Here is a 19,900-nt window from a genome sequence, read left to right on the forward strand (position 1 = left end):
ACGATATTTGACAAAGCGGCCTAACTACAATTCGAAGCAGCAAAGCAGCACACCACCCTACTTGGGTCGGTCATAAATATCAAAGATAAGCAAAGAAAGGGGAAGCTTTGCGAAAACGAATTGTACAAGCCGAAAGCCAAACTCCTACAGTACTCCTCATGCATGACATTGTGATGGACTAGTTGACTACAAAACAAGTTGTTTCACACGACGTACGTTTCGCCGTATGGTTCGTGACGGCTTATAAGGTGTGCAATTTGAAACTCGGATGTTGAGCCATAAATAAATGTAGAAAGGAAAAGGACATAAGGATACGAGTTAAGAGTAACTCTCGATCACTGTAACTGGATACTATAATACAGTCAGAAAGTGCATTAACTAGGCAAACAACTGACAAGAGTACTGAGACATTCGACATCCTGACACCTACTTCCTCCGCGTCATCGAAATTGTCGCAGTTTGACTTTTGATATAAAACGGGGTATTTACTCACCAGCACTCGTACCAGAGGCAAGGAATCGGACATAGGTGATAGTCATCAGTATAGGGTGACGGCAAAGTTCTATTTTCTGTTATTGGAAGCTGGAATTTTTGAACTAGACGCAATTTCTTCGCTGATGTCGCTGCGATGGTAATTTCGACTCGCTGAGATCAGTCAGGCGTTGCAGACTGCACATTTCTCGTGCTTATGGCCATTCACTCAAGCCTCATCACTGTTTTACCTTAGCTGGAGTGAGAAAGACTTCGTGGAACAAGTGTCAGCGCTTGGAGAAACATCGAGGGGTCAGCAAACTAGATGCCTGCAACAGCGATAAAATTTGTCGCTCTGGCCGAGACACTCAGTACATGATTGTACCTGCAAGAGCCGTGTAGACTGTACACGTAGTGCTAGTGATGCACGCGCAGGTACCATACCATGGTATACCAGTGATGCTGAAAAAGAGGGCGCGCTGGACGTGATAGTACACTTACCTGCATGAGCTGTGACCACACAGCTAAAATATATGGGCATGCCACGGCTAAAAAAAAGTTCATTTCAAGATCGAGGTGATTCCGCCGACGGTAATCAACCGACCTCGCAACGATCGTGTATTCTTACTAGGCTTCGTTGGTGGTGAAGTAGAAATCATCCAGAGCTAGTAGGCGACAAGCATAGCAGCTCTTGTCCTGTGGAGATAGTCAAAGCGTTTGGGATGAGGCGCGACCAACTTTCAACCTTCCCTTAAACATTTCGGAACGATATTTTTGCGTCCATTGACATCAGCGACGGCGAGGACTTCATCTCTGCATTAAAACTTTCAGTCCAACTGTCCTGGTACGTTACTCTAGTCTTCAGACTATCAAAACTGTGTAATTTTGAATGGCTTAGCTTATGGAGTTGTCAGTGACAAATGACAAGTAACTAGTCAAACTGCGACAATTTCGATGACGCGGAGGAAGTAGCTTCAACACATCTCCGTAGCGCTAACCGACAGCCTTCCAACTTTTACTTATCTTTGATATTTATGACCGACCCAAGTTGGGTGGTGTGCTGCTTTGCTGCTTCGAATTGTAGTTAGACCGCTTTATTCCGTGATATTTGTACATCCAGGAAGGATAAGCTGCCGTTTTTTTCTGCTTCCGACGTTAATCGCAACGCCGGGGTGGAGGCTATTCAGAGTCAATAGAAAAGTTCCACAGACATCCCCATCCTCATCGTGACAGTACACAATGACAGTACATAGAGGGCCACAATGGTGGACTAATGGACGCTTCACAGAATCCTACAAATATATTAGCCAATACAGGACCAAGCGGCGAGCCCATGGCAACGCCATATATTTGTTTATACATAATGTTGCCAAATGAAAACTCAACACCCGACTACCATAACCAGTAGTTTCACTCGACGTACGTTTCGCCGTATTGTTTGTGACGGCTCACCAGGTGTGGAAAATTGAACTCGGACAATGAGCCAGTATGATTTGAAAACTAGAAGAAAACACGGAAATCGAGTTATGTTTTTATCTCTGATATTGCTGACCCACCCAAGTTGCGTCGTGTGTTGCTTTGCATAGCTACGGGGATAATTGTAGTAGATAATTGTAGTTGTCATGTTATTGTCATGTAGTTGTCATGTTATTAACTGGTCTCGTCATCGTGCTGTAACACACGGCATTCTTTCTACAAAATGACAGTACATAGAGGGCCACAATGGTGGACTAATGGACGCTTCACAGAATCCTACAAATATATTAGCCAATACAGGACCAAGCGGCGAGCCCATGGCAACGCCATCTATTTGTTTATACATAATGTTGCCAAATGAAAACTCAACACCCGACTACCATAACCAGTAGTTTCACTCGACGTACGTTTCGCCGTATTGTTTGTGACAGCTCACCAGGTGTGGAAAATTGAACTCGGACAATGAGCCAGTATGATTTGAAAACTAGAAGAAAACACGGAAATCGAGTTATGTTTTTATCTCTGATATTGCTGACCCACCCAAGTTGCGTCGTGTGTTGCTTTGCATAGCTACGGGGATAATTGTAGTTGTCATGTTATTGTCATGTAGTTGTCATGTTATTAACTGGTCTCGTCATCGTGCTGTAACACACGGCATTCTTTGTTGCCGTGTGACCAAGCTAGTGCTCATTTCCGCTGCGCCCACCTTCCACTCTTTGGTTCTACCCAACGGATCGCAAAGGAACCGTAGAATTGACTTTGTCGTAAATGTGTGGAAGTATAGACTTATTAGACACCCTTAGCAAACAAGGTTATGTTCCCTCAAACCAGTTAACAAGGTTATGTTGTAACGGTATTATCGTAAGGGGGAAAATACCGTGATTTGGGCTCGACCTTTTAGCAAGATGCACGCTGTTTTTAGTACGCTGTTGCCACGAGAATAGCTTTTACTTCGCGCGGTACAACCATTTATGTCATCATCTATGCGATACAAGGTGAAATTCGTACGGTCTATGCAATATTTGGCCAAAACACGTACCTTTGGTCACAACGATAAATCATCCCCCATAACGTTTTTACGCTGCAGCTTCAACGCTATTTGGGTGATCAAGGTACGAGTACCGTAAAAAATAGTGTTACCGTTGTTTGTTAAGGGTGTCTATTGGGTGCAGGCGGTAGTTTGTCAAAAGTAATGTCGTCAACGGTAGTGCGTGTCTGTCTGTCAAGATCGCAGACGGCTATATCGCACTTTTCATTATATTTTGTGTCCTTTGCATGCACAGTCTTCTTTACAACGGAGTTTCACACAACCTTCGCTTGTGCGCTTTCAAGTTTCCTACGGATTTTTCAAATGGCAACATCTTAGATTCAGGTGGTGAAAAGAATTATATTGCTTCAAGTAAGTAACCCGTTTATACCACATCATACATTCCAGGGCTTACCGGTGGCCAATAAGTCAGTGGCCAAAAAGAAATAATAGTGTGAGAGAGGAGAAAGAGTGAGGAAGAATTGGATGGGCACGGCCTAGGGGTTAATGACTACTTTAGTTTACGGGCAGAGGTGGTCGCTACAGGTGCACACAGAGTTGTGCAACAGCAGGGACATCAGGGATTTGAAGAGAGTACGAGAAGAGATTTCGTGAAGCTGGGTGGGCAAGCAATTTTAAAAAGTAATGAAGGGCTTTGTTCAGGGGAGAATGGAGACAGCAAGCAGGCCGCGGTGTTGGCAAGTGCCAAGTACGAGAGCGACGTAAATTATACGAATATTGTACGCTGCTAGCAGTATGCAGCGAGAGTATAATTATGTGATTGGGCATAGTTGTGGCGCAGATAATGTGCGAAGAGTATATGTTTAACTTTAAAGCGTGAACATAATGTTGGTCATTTGATGCAATGCAAAAGTGTGAGAATATATGTAGTATGTATGTCTGATAGATGTGAGATAAAGAATCACTGGTGGGTATAGACCTTTGACTATGTATTCAACATGCTCCGACCAATGGAGGTCATGCTGAAAGATTAATCTGAGGGGTTTGTGTTTTTGTGCTCCGGTAAGCCAACTATTCCTGAGGGTGATGTGGGATGACGGTTATTGTGGTGGACGGGAGGATGAGTGTTTTCTTCGTGGTAACTACCACATACTGAAGCTGATAGGGCAGTTTGCTTTTTTCGAGCTCCGTAGTTTTTCGCAGGTTTTGTAGGAGCCAGCCGGCAGCAGGCCGGTCTGGAGCAGGGTAGGGACTGGATAATTTAAAATTAGGTAGTAGATAGTTAGAGCGTTCCAAAATGCCCACGTCCGGTGAAAATTGCAGTTGGAATTTGGTCTCTCCGAAAGTTCTAAAGAGGAACACGGGGACTTTCCACGTTCCACTGCACACAAAAACCCTCGAAGTTGCTGAGGCCCTGATTGAACATGGCTACCCCGACCCGATATCCGTGCAGCTGACTACAGTAACGTGAGCTGCAAGGCCACGTTTCATTCCCGAGACACTCTGACACGACTTTGCCGAAACAGTTTCCATCTCATGTCAGTGGAAGTGCATGTCACTCAACTGGTGCCTGATTCCCTGGAAATCCAAATCCACGTTGTGCCCATCTGGGTCCAAGACGACATTATTATCGAAAGCCTGGGTGTCTTTGGATCGGCCGTTGGGCTTCTTCGCCATGGATTTGTCAAGACGAAGTCAGGGCTCGCCATTGCCACTGGTAGCCCTTGGCGGATTATGCCGGCATAATATTTGGCATAATCTGGGAATTTCATCAAAAAATTATGCTGCGGCACAATATACGGATTCCAACGCGTAAGGTCGGCATAATCTTTCGGTTCAGACAAAAATTATGCATAGTGGCATAATACAGCTTTGTCAGGAAGCCTGCAGATGTTTTTTTTTAATACCCCAGTCAACGACTCCTTGTCATAGCCCTTGGCGGATTATGCCGGCATAATATTTGGCATAATCTTTGGATTTTGTAAAAAAAATATGCTCCGGCATAATATGAGCCGCGCCAAGCTAAAAAGTGGCTTCGTGTTTTGCCAACAAATCGAGAAAATCACTAAAAGTCACAGTTGCTTTCTAGTTTGCAAGCGGATGAAGAGAGAAGCCTTTTTTATGTTTGAGCAACACTTCTTCAGTGTTCCCTCTTTCATCGTTGTGGAGATTCCTCAGTGCTGCCAGAGATCGTAATGGAGCTTCTAGAGACTGTGGAGGTGAGCAGGATGACATCTGTATCCGTGTGAGCCAAAATCTACTTGACGAGGAAGAGTCGCTCATTCATAGTGGCTGTGTTTCTTATCGTGGCCACGACTAGAGTGGCGAGTGTAGCTATGGGGATACGTCTACAAGCCTTCCTACTATCATTCTGACAAGCGACCTGGTGAGTTGGCTCTTGCTGCGATGTTTCACTTTGTTCCGGCTACCTTCAATTTAGTGTTCATGACGTGGCGTACTGGATTCCAAAATTTCCTCGTTTCAAGGAAATAGTGCCACACGACGAAGCGATGCATTGACTCTACCTGCTAGCACATTGTTCCGTGGCGCCTTCTACCAGTATCCTTGGCAGGGAAGGAGAATGACATGGACTGGGATGGACAAAGAATCAGTGCCGTTTGTTCGCGATGTGCAGTCTACTGGACCTATGCAGGTGCGAGGGCAGTACACCGATGGAGCTAGATCTCTGGCACAGCACTACGAGCTAAATGAAAGGATTAATTCATCCTGGCATAGGTGATTGGAGAGAGGATGACGGACTGTCTTCCCCAACGCAGCGAAACATCTAGTCCCAAAACCATCATGTTGAATGATATGAAAAATTGTATTGCGTAATTAAATGACATGAGTCATGATGAAAATTTAATGTAGATCTGTTATTTCTTCTTTCTTGGATCTTCTCATTAGAACACAAGTGCCCATTCTTCTTTTATTGCTTGCACACCTGCTAAGCTTTGTCTCTACTTGGTGTCCCATGTTTTCTTGGAGTTTGGGAAGGTCTTGGAATCCTTAGTGGCATTGATACCAGCCATTCTGTGACATGTGCACAATGTATGCTTATTTATGGGGGATAAATTATGGCACATATACATTTCAGATTGGCACCAAAATTTCCATGATGGAAGTTGGATATATAGACATCACTTTGGCATGAAAAAAGAAATTTCCAAAAATAATGCCTATAGTCTGTTTCAAAAAGATTAACAATCAGGTTTGGGTCTTAAAAAGTATGAAGATAAGGGAAATTTGGACAACAAAGTACATAGAATGGCTTGTTAGGACACGGCAAATTGTTCTGTGAAGGTTTCGGAACAATTGGACCAGCCGTTGAGGAGTTTGAATTTCGGCCAGGTTTCCGGCCTTTTCCCATGGTTTACAATTTGCCCAGGAAGCCAGTATCGAGTATCAAAACCCACGATTTATCCTTTCCTTTTTGGTCTTTTGGTTATGAATGCTGTCTGCTGACCATGAAGTTATGAGTTCAAATCCCAACCTATCCTCAAGTCAAACTTTTTTTCTTCATTGTTTTGGACTTTTGGTGATCAAGCTGGTACAAGACAAAGAAGATGGCTGCACCAAACGACTTGTTGTTGGAGCTCGCGCTTCCTGCCGAACTGCCTGACACTTGACTGGCTCACGCCAAGTGAACACCATGAACACACCCACAACACTGCAATGGTACGTGGTGTGAGTGAACATGGAAGTCATCGCGCAGTAGCTTTTTGAGATTTATTGTAGTATTTCAAGATCGCGAATTTATTTGAATTTAGCAGTCAACGCCGTCTTCTATCAGCGTTCACAAGCGTCTGCTTTTCTCAAAATGTCGTCGAAGTCACACGGATAGCTTTGCCAAGTCATGGCCTCGGGAATAAGTCCGTGTCTATGTCGTTTTCGTCACGCGGTGAGTAAATTGTATCGCAGCTCAAAGAAACTATTTTGGTCACAAAACGAATTAGGACCCATGCCGCTCGTCAACATTTACAAGACTTTCGTTTCGACATGTCCTCTCTGACTCCTTTATCCGATACGAGGAAGAACTCGTTTGTTGTAAACCAGACGTACATGACTGTATCAACGTGAGTGAGTTGTCATTTTTCCTGCTTTCGCGCGGAATATTTCTTCGAGTTCACAGTGAGTTTTTCCAGGCAGCGCTCGAGTGCTCATACGTTAAGACGCCAAACTCTGCGGGCGATCGCCAGGATTGCAAATCTTTTTGAAACGGACTGTAAGCCACCTTTTAGCTTGGCTCGGCTCATATACGGATTCCAACGTGTAAGGTCGCCATAATCTTTCGGTTTAGACAAAAATTACGAAGTCAGGGCTCGCCATTGCCACTTGTAGCCCTTGGCGGATTATGCCGGCATAATATTTGGCATAATCTAGGAATTTCGTCCAAAAATTATGCTCCGGCATAATATACGGATTCCAACGTGTAAGGTCGGCATAATCTTTCGGTTAAGACAAAAATTATGCTTAGGGCATGGCCGTGTGTGTATGCGTGGTTTCTCAATCCTCTATGTACAGCGTGAATACATAGTGGAACCGAGCATAATTCAGCATAATTCAGCATATTTGTTGGCATAATTGTGGCATAATCAAAAGCATAATTTGACGATTGGCCGAGCATAGTCCGCCAATGGCTAGCCACTGGTATCCGCTTCGCCACATTAGGGACCTTTCGCATTTGCTACGAATCGAATGCGAAACGAAAGTTTGATTCGGCTCGTATCGTTTCGTTGAAAACAGGATTCAGGTTTCGCAAGTCGTCATGCAAATGTGCATGGCAACTACGAATATGGCCAGTAGCTTAGCGTACGGGTGTTTACACGCACACGTGCATGGATCATGGAATCAAGGGAAAAAGGTTTCCCGTATGTGACGTGATTGTCGCCTTGGAGTTGACCAATGACAGATCAAACAGCGTGGGCTGGAAAGCGCGGTCCTGCCTGCTCAAAGTAATGATGGAACTGGATCCGCTGCCCGTCGTCAAGTGACGACGGTCAGGAACGGATTCCACTGCCCGTCGTCACTTGACGATGGGCAGGAACGGATTCCACTGCCCGTCGTCACTTGACGACAGGCAGGAACGGATTCCACTGCAAGTGACGACGGGCAGTACCCACTGGACTGACTATCTACTTCATGGTCTTTCATTGGTTACTAATAACATAACTACAAAAGTCTAAAGCAGAAGAGCGACTGTTTGCAACCACAACTGTCATCATGGGGCTCCAACATTTGATCTGGAACTGGGAGAAAAGAAGCCCCTTTGTTGAACGATATTGGCGATGTGAATGAGCTCCTCTGAAAAGTTGAAGGAGATCTTGCACGAGCCGGATGAGCCTCAACCAAAGCGCACAATGCTCAGCAACCTGCAGGACCCGCACAATTTGCCGAGGTGTCCGATCAAGACCTGAGAAAAATCCGTAGGAACAGAACTGTCAGACTGCCCGATGCACAGTCGACAATGTCAATGGCACCACGAGAAAAAAAGCACAATGGGCTACTACAAAAAACTGTAGATCTACCAGAAAACAATCACAAGACACAAAACACAATGCATGCAGGTGTGTCTACACTTTGTAGTCTGTCATGTATCTCTTTATTTGGCTTGGGTGCACACGGGAAACACGTTCCAATCACTCATACTCGCCCAGTACCGCTGTTCATCCAGCTCTTGCCGCTATCGCGGCGTGGGCTGGATTCCGCGGTACTGCCCTCGTACTCGTGCAGGAACCTGTACGTACCTGGCAAAACATTTGTATCTGGCCAAATAAATGTGTACCTGGCCAAATAAATGTGTACTTGGCGGATTCGGAGCGCGCCACGAACAAAGAGGCTTCCATTCGTGAAAACGAGCTCTGCACAGGGACTCTGACGAATCCTCGAACCCAGGTGGCGAATCAGCATTCGTTTCGTATCCGTACGCGGGGTGCGAAAGGTCCCTAATCTCTCTTCGCCCCAACATGCAGATTCCGGCGTATATGAAAACATCTACGAACAACTTTTTTCGTGTACGCTACGAAGGCCAGCCTGCAACCTGTCGTAATTACGTAAATGCTCCCAACCGGGACACATCGCTGCAGCTTGCAAACTCGCCACAGGAACGACATACGCCAAGCAAACCGCGCACACCAGAACAAGCGCAACTGCAACTGTCGGAGTGCAACCTGGTGAACTTAGGCGGTGTTTACATGAGGCGTTTCAACCCGGGTCAGATTTCAACCCGCCATGTGCATAAAATGAATGGCGCGTTTACATGACGCATTGCGCTTGACCCGAGTTGAAATTTTGCCCCGGGTTGATTTCAACCTCCCCCAAGGGGAGGGTTGAAATCAACCCGGGTCAAGAAAATCGTACAAACGTACCTCTGTGCGTATCTCGTGCCAGGTTTGAACGGCACTGCAGATGCAAATTTCGCGCAAACGGATTCACGTGACCGTACAGGACTGTAGAAGTGGACTTTTGGCGGCATATCAGTATTTGACCCGGGTCAACTGTCTTCATGTAAACGCTCACCTCTTTTGTTTATCGTACAGACTTTCAACCCGGGCTGAACTCGACCCGGGTTGAAATTTCTCATGTAAACACAGCCTTACAGTACAGACCGGAGTCCAAAATGAGTTGCCCGACTCGGCACGCTCCAGTTGCCAGGCAGCAGCAGGCCCAGCACCAGCCCGAGTACTCTCTCGAGTATTGGATGTAGTACGAGTGCAACTCCTGTGGGGTCAAATGTTGGAGAACCCGCAGTCAGCACTGAAGTGTTCGAAACGGATTTGAATTTGAAAACTACGAAAGTCGAAGAGGGGACTTTGGAGGTTACTTCAGCGTTGAAAAACCTGACAGATACTGAGCCAGACATGTCGTCTGCACAGGGATCGCTGTCAAGCATGACTGCACACCCCAGAACTCCCCTCGCGGACGTCGAAGTAGACACTGCAGAGCAAGATCTAGAACGCACAGAGCGACTCCTATCAAAAGTGGCATCAAACATCAACACCGAAGCGATCCACACTTGGTTCAGGCCTGAACGTCGAGGCAGGAATGCCAGCACTGAGTCCTCACCAGAGTTGGCAACTGGGGTGAAGAAGAAGGATTCTCGGAAACTAACAAATCTAGCTCCAGGCTCACGATTTAGTCCGCTTGCCAGAGTCTGATCGTGACTTGAAAAATAAAATAAAATAAATGCAGAACTATAACTATAATGTAACACCCACAGCACCACCTACCCCCTCGGTCCAGTCACTCAGTGTGGGATTTCCGAATGTGTGTAGTGTTCGGCGGAGGGTAGCAGAAGTTCAAACGTTCATCGCAACACGAGGCATTCATGTTCTCGCAATAGCCGAGACATGGTTGACCCCGGATGTGTCCGACCAGGAGTTGTCCATACCGCACTTCAAACTATACAGAAGAGACAGACCTGATCAGCGAGGTGGCGGAGTTGCTGTGTACGGTCATGAGTCACTGGCTGTTCGACAACGGGCCGATTTAGAGTGCGAGCTAGAGATGCTGTGGCTGGACATTCTAGCCCCGGGTCGACATGAAACGCTCCTCGGCTGTTGTACAGCATCCAGTGCTGTTGGACAGCACTGGATCAGAACATTGAGGAAGCTGTTCAGGGATGTCAGCAGTCCACTGTGCTACTTGGCGACTTCAATGTTGATTTTAGCAATCCAACTTCTCCATCTGCATCCGCTTTGTACAACATACTTTCCCACTACAATCTCTGCAATTATGTTACATCTCCAACACGAGTCACGGCAACATCATCCACGATGCTAGATTTGTTCCTCTCATCCTCCCCATTGGATGGTACCTGTGAAGCAATACACTTAGACATAAGTGATCACTTTGCTGTGCCGGCCCGGCTGAGCATTCACACACACCAGCACGTGTCATCGTCAGTAAAAACCACGGTTCATTCGGTTCATAAGCAGATGACACCCATATTATTCGTCATAAGATCAAAGTCACTGAGCGAAATGAATTCGGAGGAGTTTCACAAGAAACTGCTCTCAGCACTGTATTTGATCACAAAGGCGAACAATTGTACAAAGGCCAAGAACGGCAAATCATTCAAAAACAAACAGAACGACGACCAGCTAGCCGTGAACAGGAGATGGAACGCGAAAACAACAAAAGTGGCTTTCAAAAGGGATACGCTGGTTGCTTGTTGCTTTTCTTTCTCGTTGCCAAGTCAATTTCTATTGTAGCGCCGTTTGTTCCGGATTTTGTACCTGTACCTAGTGTGGTTGCCACCGGATATACATAATGAACATGTAAAACATATTATTGGTTATTCCAAGTTATAATGATGTTGATGAGTGATCTGCAGACCTACGAAAACAACTTCAGATCAACAACTGCCTTCTTCTGTTTAAAAGAACAGGCTTATACGGAAACGGACAGCTTCTAGAACATTCAACTGCCTCACATAACTAGCACGAGAAAGAACAGAGAATTAAGCTTCACCCAAACGGTCCGGACGAGATAATAACTGATGGTTTTGTCTTCTTTCACATAGGTTTGAATGAGACCATTTGCCGGCAAAACTGTAGCATCATTTCCGACCTGGACAAATGCGATTTGTGTACCGGTTATCTGTACAACTACACTTGCATAGGTGAGTAGTGGTATTCGATTAGTACGTACAGTATACTGTATGAGGTGACTTCAAGAGTTCAAGTACCGCTTTGAGCCAAATTCTGACTTTGGGGCTAATAATATGGCCGAATTTGGACATTGTCTTAGCCGATCGAAAAGCCGATCAGGCAGAACCAATCGGGCCGATTTTGGAAATGCCTGAACACAGCTTCCCCATCACTCTCTCTCTATTTATATACTTCTTTGAAGCATATATAGGTATGGTCAGGGAAAGTCCCGGTTCGCAGGCTTACAACACGGTCAGCGTGTTCTTGAGCGCAGTAACAACACAAGTGTGATTACTTCCAGACCAACGGGCGTTCAAGGCGAGTAACAAGCGCACTTGACGAAGGTGACTCTGAAATCTCGTGAGCCGTGATCCACGCGACTTGGCATTCTTGCGTCACAAGGCACGTGATTTCACCGTAAAATTCAAGAATTGCGCTCATTCCTTCAGTCACTTTTGCATCAACAGTCGCACAAAAAATTATTGGTGGCGCAAGGAGAAGCTTGTCGTTTGGAGTGACAAGTGATCACCGCTGCTTTTCCTTGTCAGAGCCAACAATACACTTTGTTCTGCGGCCTTGGAGTAGTGTTGGAGTAGAAATTGCTGAGGATACGTCGCGGAGGCTTTGGCCGTATTTCAGCATGGTCGAGTGGAAAAATCTAAAAAATATTTTTTTTCAAGAAAACCCCAAAAGGAAGATGGGGGGCATGTCCTCAGCGCTAGAAGAGGTGTTCTACTATCTGCCGGTGTATAGTTCTGGCCAATTGAGGACGTAGCTGGCTGTTTTGCCAGCGTTTGTAAATTGGCTATTTTCAAGACGATCATTTGTGGCGTCAGGGGGTGATGGACCTTGTCTTCTGGGATCCTGGCGTGGCTAAGCGGTACTGCTCCATGAATTCTTCTAAGGTGAGGCAATGTTGGCTTGATGGAGTTTTGTTCATAGCTTGTTCGTATACGCTGTGGCGTGACTCGTTTCTAGACCTATAAATAATGTGATATTTCGGCCATTTCTGAGGGGTATCCAAATTTCAAGGTTCCCTTCAGAAACTTTTTCAAGGGCTTTGCACAATCGATCTACACCCCAAAGGGAACCTACCTGCATTTTTCGAGCGAAATCAGAGAGATCCACTTGCACATATACTTTGGTATTCTCAGACATACTCTCTTAACAATTTACAGCCATTCTTCCTTTTCTGTCTCAAACCAAGATCATTACATCCCTTTCATAAGCGTCATTATCAGCATAATAAAGGCAATTATTGGAGCATTTTTGCTAGCATTATACAAAAGTTTTCGTAGCTTTATCCGCTGGACCCAAGACGTGCACATGTTCAAATTACTATGACGCAATCAGAACTGGTAAATGGCGCCAGGTTTTCACTTTGGGTTGGGTTTCACCGAGCCCAATTGTATGTGGTACATACATAGTAACTCCTCCATCAACATTGTCTTTTATTTCCGCTCCCATAACCATGACTTGTCGTAGATGTTGCTGATGTTGTCGGTATCGTTTTTGGAATCTTTCATTTTTATTTTCGTAATAACCTGTGGTCACAGAGAGCAGAAGGAACACAGATACGGAATCAAATAAAAAATATGTAAAAAAACACTGCTTTCTAAATCGCAACGATACCAATTAAAAGTTTATGGAGTGCAGCGGTGTGGTATAATGAGGCTATAGTTACGATAAGCTATGCGAGAAGTTACATACCGAAGAGATAAAGATACGCAGGCTTTGAAATCATATCTGTGCTTGATTTACGATGTAGGGAAGCTGGGGAGTTTCTTAACCTTCTTGTGCGTTTTGTGGGTACCTCAAAGATTCAGAAGATTCTTAGGTTGCGAATGAGTTGGATTCGGAGTAGATGGATTGCAGGAATGTATGGTGGTGCACATCTAGGATGCTGGCTGTGTGCAAAAATGAATTAGCAGAGATTATGGCAGCTGCTAGATGAGTGTGCCTTCGAAGAGTGTGCCTTCGCCTGTAGTCCATTTGGGTGACTGTACCATGCCAAGCTTTGTTGTTCCATCTTAAACTTGAATTGTGTGTTCTATTTATGGCCACGTCATCCACGTTTTATGATAATTATTTTTTGTTCCCTCTCTTATTAACATTTCTGTTGTTTTAAAGTGATAGCGGCTGTCGTGAGTTCCCTTCGGGAAGGCACGCGATAATTTACTCTGTACTTTTTTTCCTTTTATATTTTTGTTTCACGGAGAAGACGTGGTGTTGGCAGCTGAGTTGTTAGTTTCTAGTCGAGAATAAAAAAACCATGGCGAAATGGGTTGTCTTTTTGCTTTTGTTCCCATGGTTTCACGCAATTAGCCCTTTGTGAAATAAAGTTTAAGTGCATTCTCAAGTAAGTGAACTTGTAGCAGTCAAAGGGCGTTGGCGTCTAATGGATAGGTACCAGGAGTGATTCCATTGAATGAATGCATAAGCGTGCGCACGCACGCGCACACACACACACACACACACACACACACACACACACACACACAAACACACACACACACACACACAGCCAGGTCACAAGAGAAGCATGAAAATCTCCAAATGTACATGATATACACCCAAGTCTGTGGACAGCAACTGTTTCGCTCTGTTAGAGCTCATCAGCACAGCTCAAAGGACCGAAGCGCAGCTCTTCGCAATGAAATATATTTCCATGAAGCAAAGCATTTTTATAAAGAGCTGCAAACCCCGCCAAGAGTACTCTAAATGATATACACCCATATATTTTCTCTTATAGCAAAGATAGGCTAGATCACACACACACACACACACACACACACACACACACACACACACACACACACACACACACACACACACACACACACACACACACACACACACACACACACACACACACACACACACACACACACACACACACACACACACACACACACACACACACACACACACACACACACACACACACACACACACACACACACACACACACACACACACACACACACACACACACACACACACACACACACACACACACACACACACACACACACACACACACACACACACACACACACACACACACACACACACACACACACACACACGTGCGCACACAGTCACACACACACACGCACGCACACACACACACACACACACACACACACACACACACACACACAAGCTCACATATAGGCACAGCGGCACTCGTATACAACACAGAAACAAGGACTTGACATATTTCATTTATATTTTCTCAATAACACGAGCCATCATTTGCATAAACAACTGTTGTTCTTTTCTATCATCTTCCTTCTTCTGCCTGTCATTCTTAGCCTTGTCTTCCTTTTCTGCCTTCTCCACATCCAAATTCTCCGAAGCTAGGCGCTGCTCCTCTCTCTGCACTTCGAGCTTTTCCTTCTCCAGTGCCAGCCGCGCCCTCTCCAGCAGTACTGAGGCATCGTTCTTTGTTTGGAGGTAAGATAACACGGAGTCTGGCTGGCTCAGCCTGCTCCGTTTTGCTGGTGGCTCCGCCAACTGTCCTTCTGCTCCTCTCTCAACTTTTTCCCCAAGTGTGGCGCAGGCATCCTCACGTAGCTGAGCAGCTTGCTCTCGTTGCTGTTTCGCAGCTTGGTTGTCCTTGTACATGACCTGCTCCTTTTCACGCTGCAACTCCACCAGTTCATTCAGGAGGGTCTCCTTTTCTGCAAACTCATCAGCTGAACCACACCTGCACGAAAGGAAAATAACACATTGTACACATATGGTCAGGGCGTAAGCATGATGTAGCCATACACATTTTGTTTTACATGCACAGTTTAATGCTGAACTATGATGCTGCGTGGATTCTGTTATACAGAATCTGCAGACAGCAGTCATGTCAAAAGTCAGTCAAATGGAATTTGTAAAAGACAAGTACAAAACTGAAATCAACCACAGCACTGTTTGTTTTGATTTTGCAATGAATGTTTTCCTCACTAGTGATACATTACTGGTACATATACGGAGGGCACCTGAAAACTTACAGCCGTTTTGCCCAGTTCTCCTTCTTCGTGTGCTGCTCCATGCACTTCAGCACGCGATCCCTAACCGCTTTCTTCGACACCAACCCAAATTTCCTGGGAGCTGGCAGCTCTGCCGCCACAGTCTCAAACGCAGAGGAGCCACACTTGATTGGGGCGTCCTGTGCACGGAGCTGGCGTAGCATACACAAATCCATTTGGAGATCGAACCTCACTTGGGACGGTGTTGAGGGCAATGTGGGGCTTGGTGGGGTAGTCGTCATCGCAGGCTCAGCAGACACCGGTGCTGCGGTGGATGAAGACGCAAGGGTCCACTGGCCAGCCATTGCGAAGATTAAACAAGTATGAAAAGGAAAGGAAACTGAACGTCAACCAGTCACGATCACTTCTGTTCACTGTACTGCTGTGCCATGTGGTGTCCGGCAGAATTTATTTCATATCGGGCAGGGAGACGATGAAAGCTTCATTCTCAACACAAAAGGAAAGTGTGTACGAACACAAAAGGAAGCATGAGCTCTGGCGCGCGCATACGGGGTAGATCTACGGGAGTTCTACCATAAATGAGAGTGCATCACGTACTGAGGAAGTAGAAAGTAACTTTCGCAAACCACTGCAACTTCGCGTCCAAGTTTTGGAAGTTTCGAAGTTTGTTTCTGTACTCATTCCCAGACTCGAATTTTCTTTCGAACTTTTGCTTTGCTAAACGTCCTTATTGCCAAGTCTCGCGGGTATGCAATTAAGGTTCCGTGAATATAAGAGCGCGCTGCAAGTGGACATCCGCAAGGCTTTCTTCATGGTCGTGGTTAATCCCGAAGACCGTCCGTACCTGCGTTTCCTTTGGACCGGTCGAAGTGACACGAGTTTCTACGTTGACGATTTGGTCTCTCGTGTCTCAAATGCCCCGGAAGCCAAGAAGATGCAAGAGTTCAGCGTGCGTGTGCTTACAGATGCTGGCATGGAGTTCCGCAAGTGGTGAGGGGACGAATTACCAATGCGATCCAGAGGCTGGAGAGAAAGTCCTCAGTCTGAAATGGAAATCCAGTGATGAGTCCGATAGACCACCTGTTTGAACACGGCGATCCCTCCTAAGTGTGTTGCGTCAGTGTTTGATCCGCTAGGTCCAGCAGCACCTACAGTTGTGCCGGTAAAGATGCTGCTACAGCAAGCCTGGAAATTCGGTGGCGCCTGGGATAATAAGTTGCCTGATGGCATCGCAGCCGCATGTGCGCAATGGCGGGGAGACTTGGCCGAAGTGGTAGGCTTTGACATACCACGTTGGTTTTGCTGAAATCTTGACATGCCTATTGCGCTTCATGCCTTCGCGGACGCCAGTGAGAAAGCGTTTCGATGCTCTTTGTATGCAGTCATCAATGGACAGTCACACTTGGTATTTGCCAAGGCCAAAGTGGCAAGGGTGTCTCCGCCAACGTTAGCCCGCCTTGAGTTACATGCAGTATGTCTAGCGGCTTGCTATGCTGAGTTTGTGGTGAAGCAGCTGCGTGTGACCTTCACGCAAGTCTATGGCTGGACTGACAGTCTCACTACCGTTTATTGGATCGGTAATCTATCGTACAAATGGAACACATTTGTGGTGAACCGCGTCCGTCAAGACCAAGAGATATCGAAGAAGGTCGGCTTTGTGTGGAACCATTGCCCGGGCCTTCACAACCCGGCAGATTTTCCGTCACGTGGGAGTAATGCACAGCAGATCCGTAGTCTGTTCTTGTTGGGCGGGCCAACCTGGATCACGGAGCCCAATGACTGGCCCACCACATCCTCAACCGCTGGTACTGATGAGTCCAGTGTAGAAGTGCGAGTGTCACCCACCACCTGTAGTCGAGAAACTGATAATGAATGGTGGCTCCGATTCAGTAAGTGGTCGTGGGCACAGGGCATGGCGACTCGAATGTTGCAGTGGAAGCACACTGAGCCTCTTGCTAAACTATTTTGCAGCTGACAACGTATTGTACTGCATCGTTCAAGCCAAATGTTTCGCTGAGGACCTTGAGCTGATGAAGCAAGGTCAACCATTGAAGGCTGGGTCGAAGGTGTATCATCTTGCACCGTTTCTGGATGAGCATGGGTAGCTCAGAGCCGGGGGACGACTCCACTACAGCGAGTTGGCGTATGGAGCCAAGCACCCAGTTCTAATAGGTAAACATCATCTGACCGAGTAGCTGTTGGAGAAAACGCACGTCGAAAGCATGTACCAAGGTGTAGAAGGGGTCTTGTTGTACATCCGTCAGAAATTCTGGATTATCGGCGGTCAACGAGCGCTACGCAAAATTACTCAGTGATGTGTTATATGCCGCCGCTACAAGGCTGAGGCTGCCTCCGAAGTCTGCCCGCCGCTGCCAACAGACCGAGTTGTTCACGAGAGGCCGTTCGCAACTACCGGCATCGACTATGCTGGTTCGTTGTACGTTTGACGTGGTGTGTTATCTCCGAAGGTATTGATAGCATTGTTTGTGTGTGCCACCACCAGAGCAGTTCAACACACTAAGACTCATGGGTACATGGACGATGGAAAGTTATAATTCCAGACAAGACAAGTACTTCCCAGTTTCCATGCCAGGGTTTCCAGCATAATCCGACTTCAAGTGGGTGAAAATTTGTTCCATTTATGTACAGTACGGATCGGCTATAGCGTTGGTGTTTGATTTTCGTGAAAATATCACTATAGGCGATATATTACTATAGGCGATATGCATACTTAGGTATGCCTGACAAATGCGTGTATGGTGTCATTCGAATCAGTGCAACGTGCAGAGCTACTTCCTGCGGAAACAAAAACTTCGTGATTTTTTGACATGAGTTTTCATGGAGTTGCTGTGTTCAACAAATGTGTTCTTTTGGAAGAGAAACACTTCAACACATTCAATCGACATAACAATATCTACAGGATCGATTAGTGGGAGTAGAGTCTCAGTCTGGGTCGCCATCGCTCGACTCATCACCGCTGAAACCGTTCCAAGTAGCAGGTCGATCGTATTTCACGGAGAAGCTTCTCGGCGTCCTTGATTGTCTTCGCTGTTACCTGAATGCCTTCTCCAACATCTCGACGGAGACCACGGTAGCGCTTCAGCGCTGGTACTCATTACTGCCTCCGATCTCGCTCGAGGATGCCCGGGAACAACAAGCACAGCCCACGCCAAAGATTTCGAATTATTTCCTCCGAGGGATATCATAGTCGTACCAGCGCTTCCTGACTGCCGCGATCAGATCTCGCCATGTACGATGTATAATTGTTTATGATCATCACTATAGCCGATGAAAAATGTTTGCAATAAGATCATTTTGACAAAGAAATCGTATCATTATAGCCGATATATTACTATAGCCGATTATTACTATAGCCGATTATTACTATAGCCGATTATTACTATAGCCGATTATTACTATAGCCGATCCGATATGTATAGAAAGGGGTGGTTTACGAAAATGAATTTGAGAATACGATCACTATAAGAGGCATATTACTATAGCCGATAACCCTATAGCCGATCCGCACTGTACAAGAAAAGATTCGAATGAGTATGATTCGGATATACCTGGGATTGGTGAATGAGTGTTTTAAATAGGTATTTTGAGGTCTAGACAATCTCATGATGATCAAAATATATGCAGCAACTTCTTGAGAATCCAATATACTATGTTCTATTTCCATTTGTGTGCTTTGGATAATACGTGTATACACCCAATCACTGCTGCAGTATGCAATTGCTTGAATCACGGTCAGTGTACTGAAGATGGCACCTGCAACTGCCAGAAAGGATTCCACGGAGACAAGTGTCAGCATAGTAAGTGAAGTGAATACGCATGCTTCTTAGGGTGCGTTTGGTTGGTATGACCTAGAACAGGATTCACCAGAACAGCGTGTTTGGTTGGGACTGCACCTGTTCTGGGTCGACCAGAACATGTTCTGCTAGCTCCGGCCTCGAGGCCGGAGAAGACCGAGCAGTTTCACTTGTTCACAGTAAAACCTGGCAGGAACATCGATTTTGGTCCCAAAATGATCACGTGCATACGTTTTTTTGGGTTGAACTCGTTGTACCGTACAAAATGACCATGGTGACTCATAAACATTTTGAAGAATGAACAAAGTTTGGCACATTTTTCACAAAAAAATGTGCTCTGTTTCTGGAGTACCGTTTGGTTGGCATGAGGCTGCTCCATGTGCACCAGCTGTCCGATCCTTTTCTAGTTTGTACAAACCAAACACACCCTTTACTGTTAGGGTAACATGAGTATGTCCAATACTCAATCCCTCTCTTGAAAATTTGAAATGAGCGAGTCGTTGTTTCGCAAAA

The 19,900-nt window shown here is 45.9% G+C and overlaps 1 long non-coding RNA gene across 1 annotated transcript; it reads left to right on the plus strand.

The window, feature by feature from the left end:
- The first annotated feature begins 3,284 nt into the window (after positions 1 to 3,284).
- Positions 3,285 to 19,390, plus strand: LOC135821479 (uncharacterized). The gene is made up of 3 exons (XR_010554369.1): positions 3,285 to 3,346; positions 11,460 to 11,558; positions 19,304 to 19,390. It is a non-coding gene; the product is annotated as an uncharacterized LOC135821479 (long non-coding RNA).
- Positions 19,391 to 19,900: the final 510 nt, after the last annotated feature.

Source organism: Sycon ciliatum, chromosome 7 (genome assembly GCF_964019385.1).
Source record: "Sycon ciliatum chromosome 7, ocSycCili1.1, whole genome shotgun sequence".
NCBI classification, from domain to species: domain Eukaryota; kingdom Metazoa; phylum Porifera; class Calcarea; order Leucosolenida; family Sycettidae; genus Sycon; species Sycon ciliatum.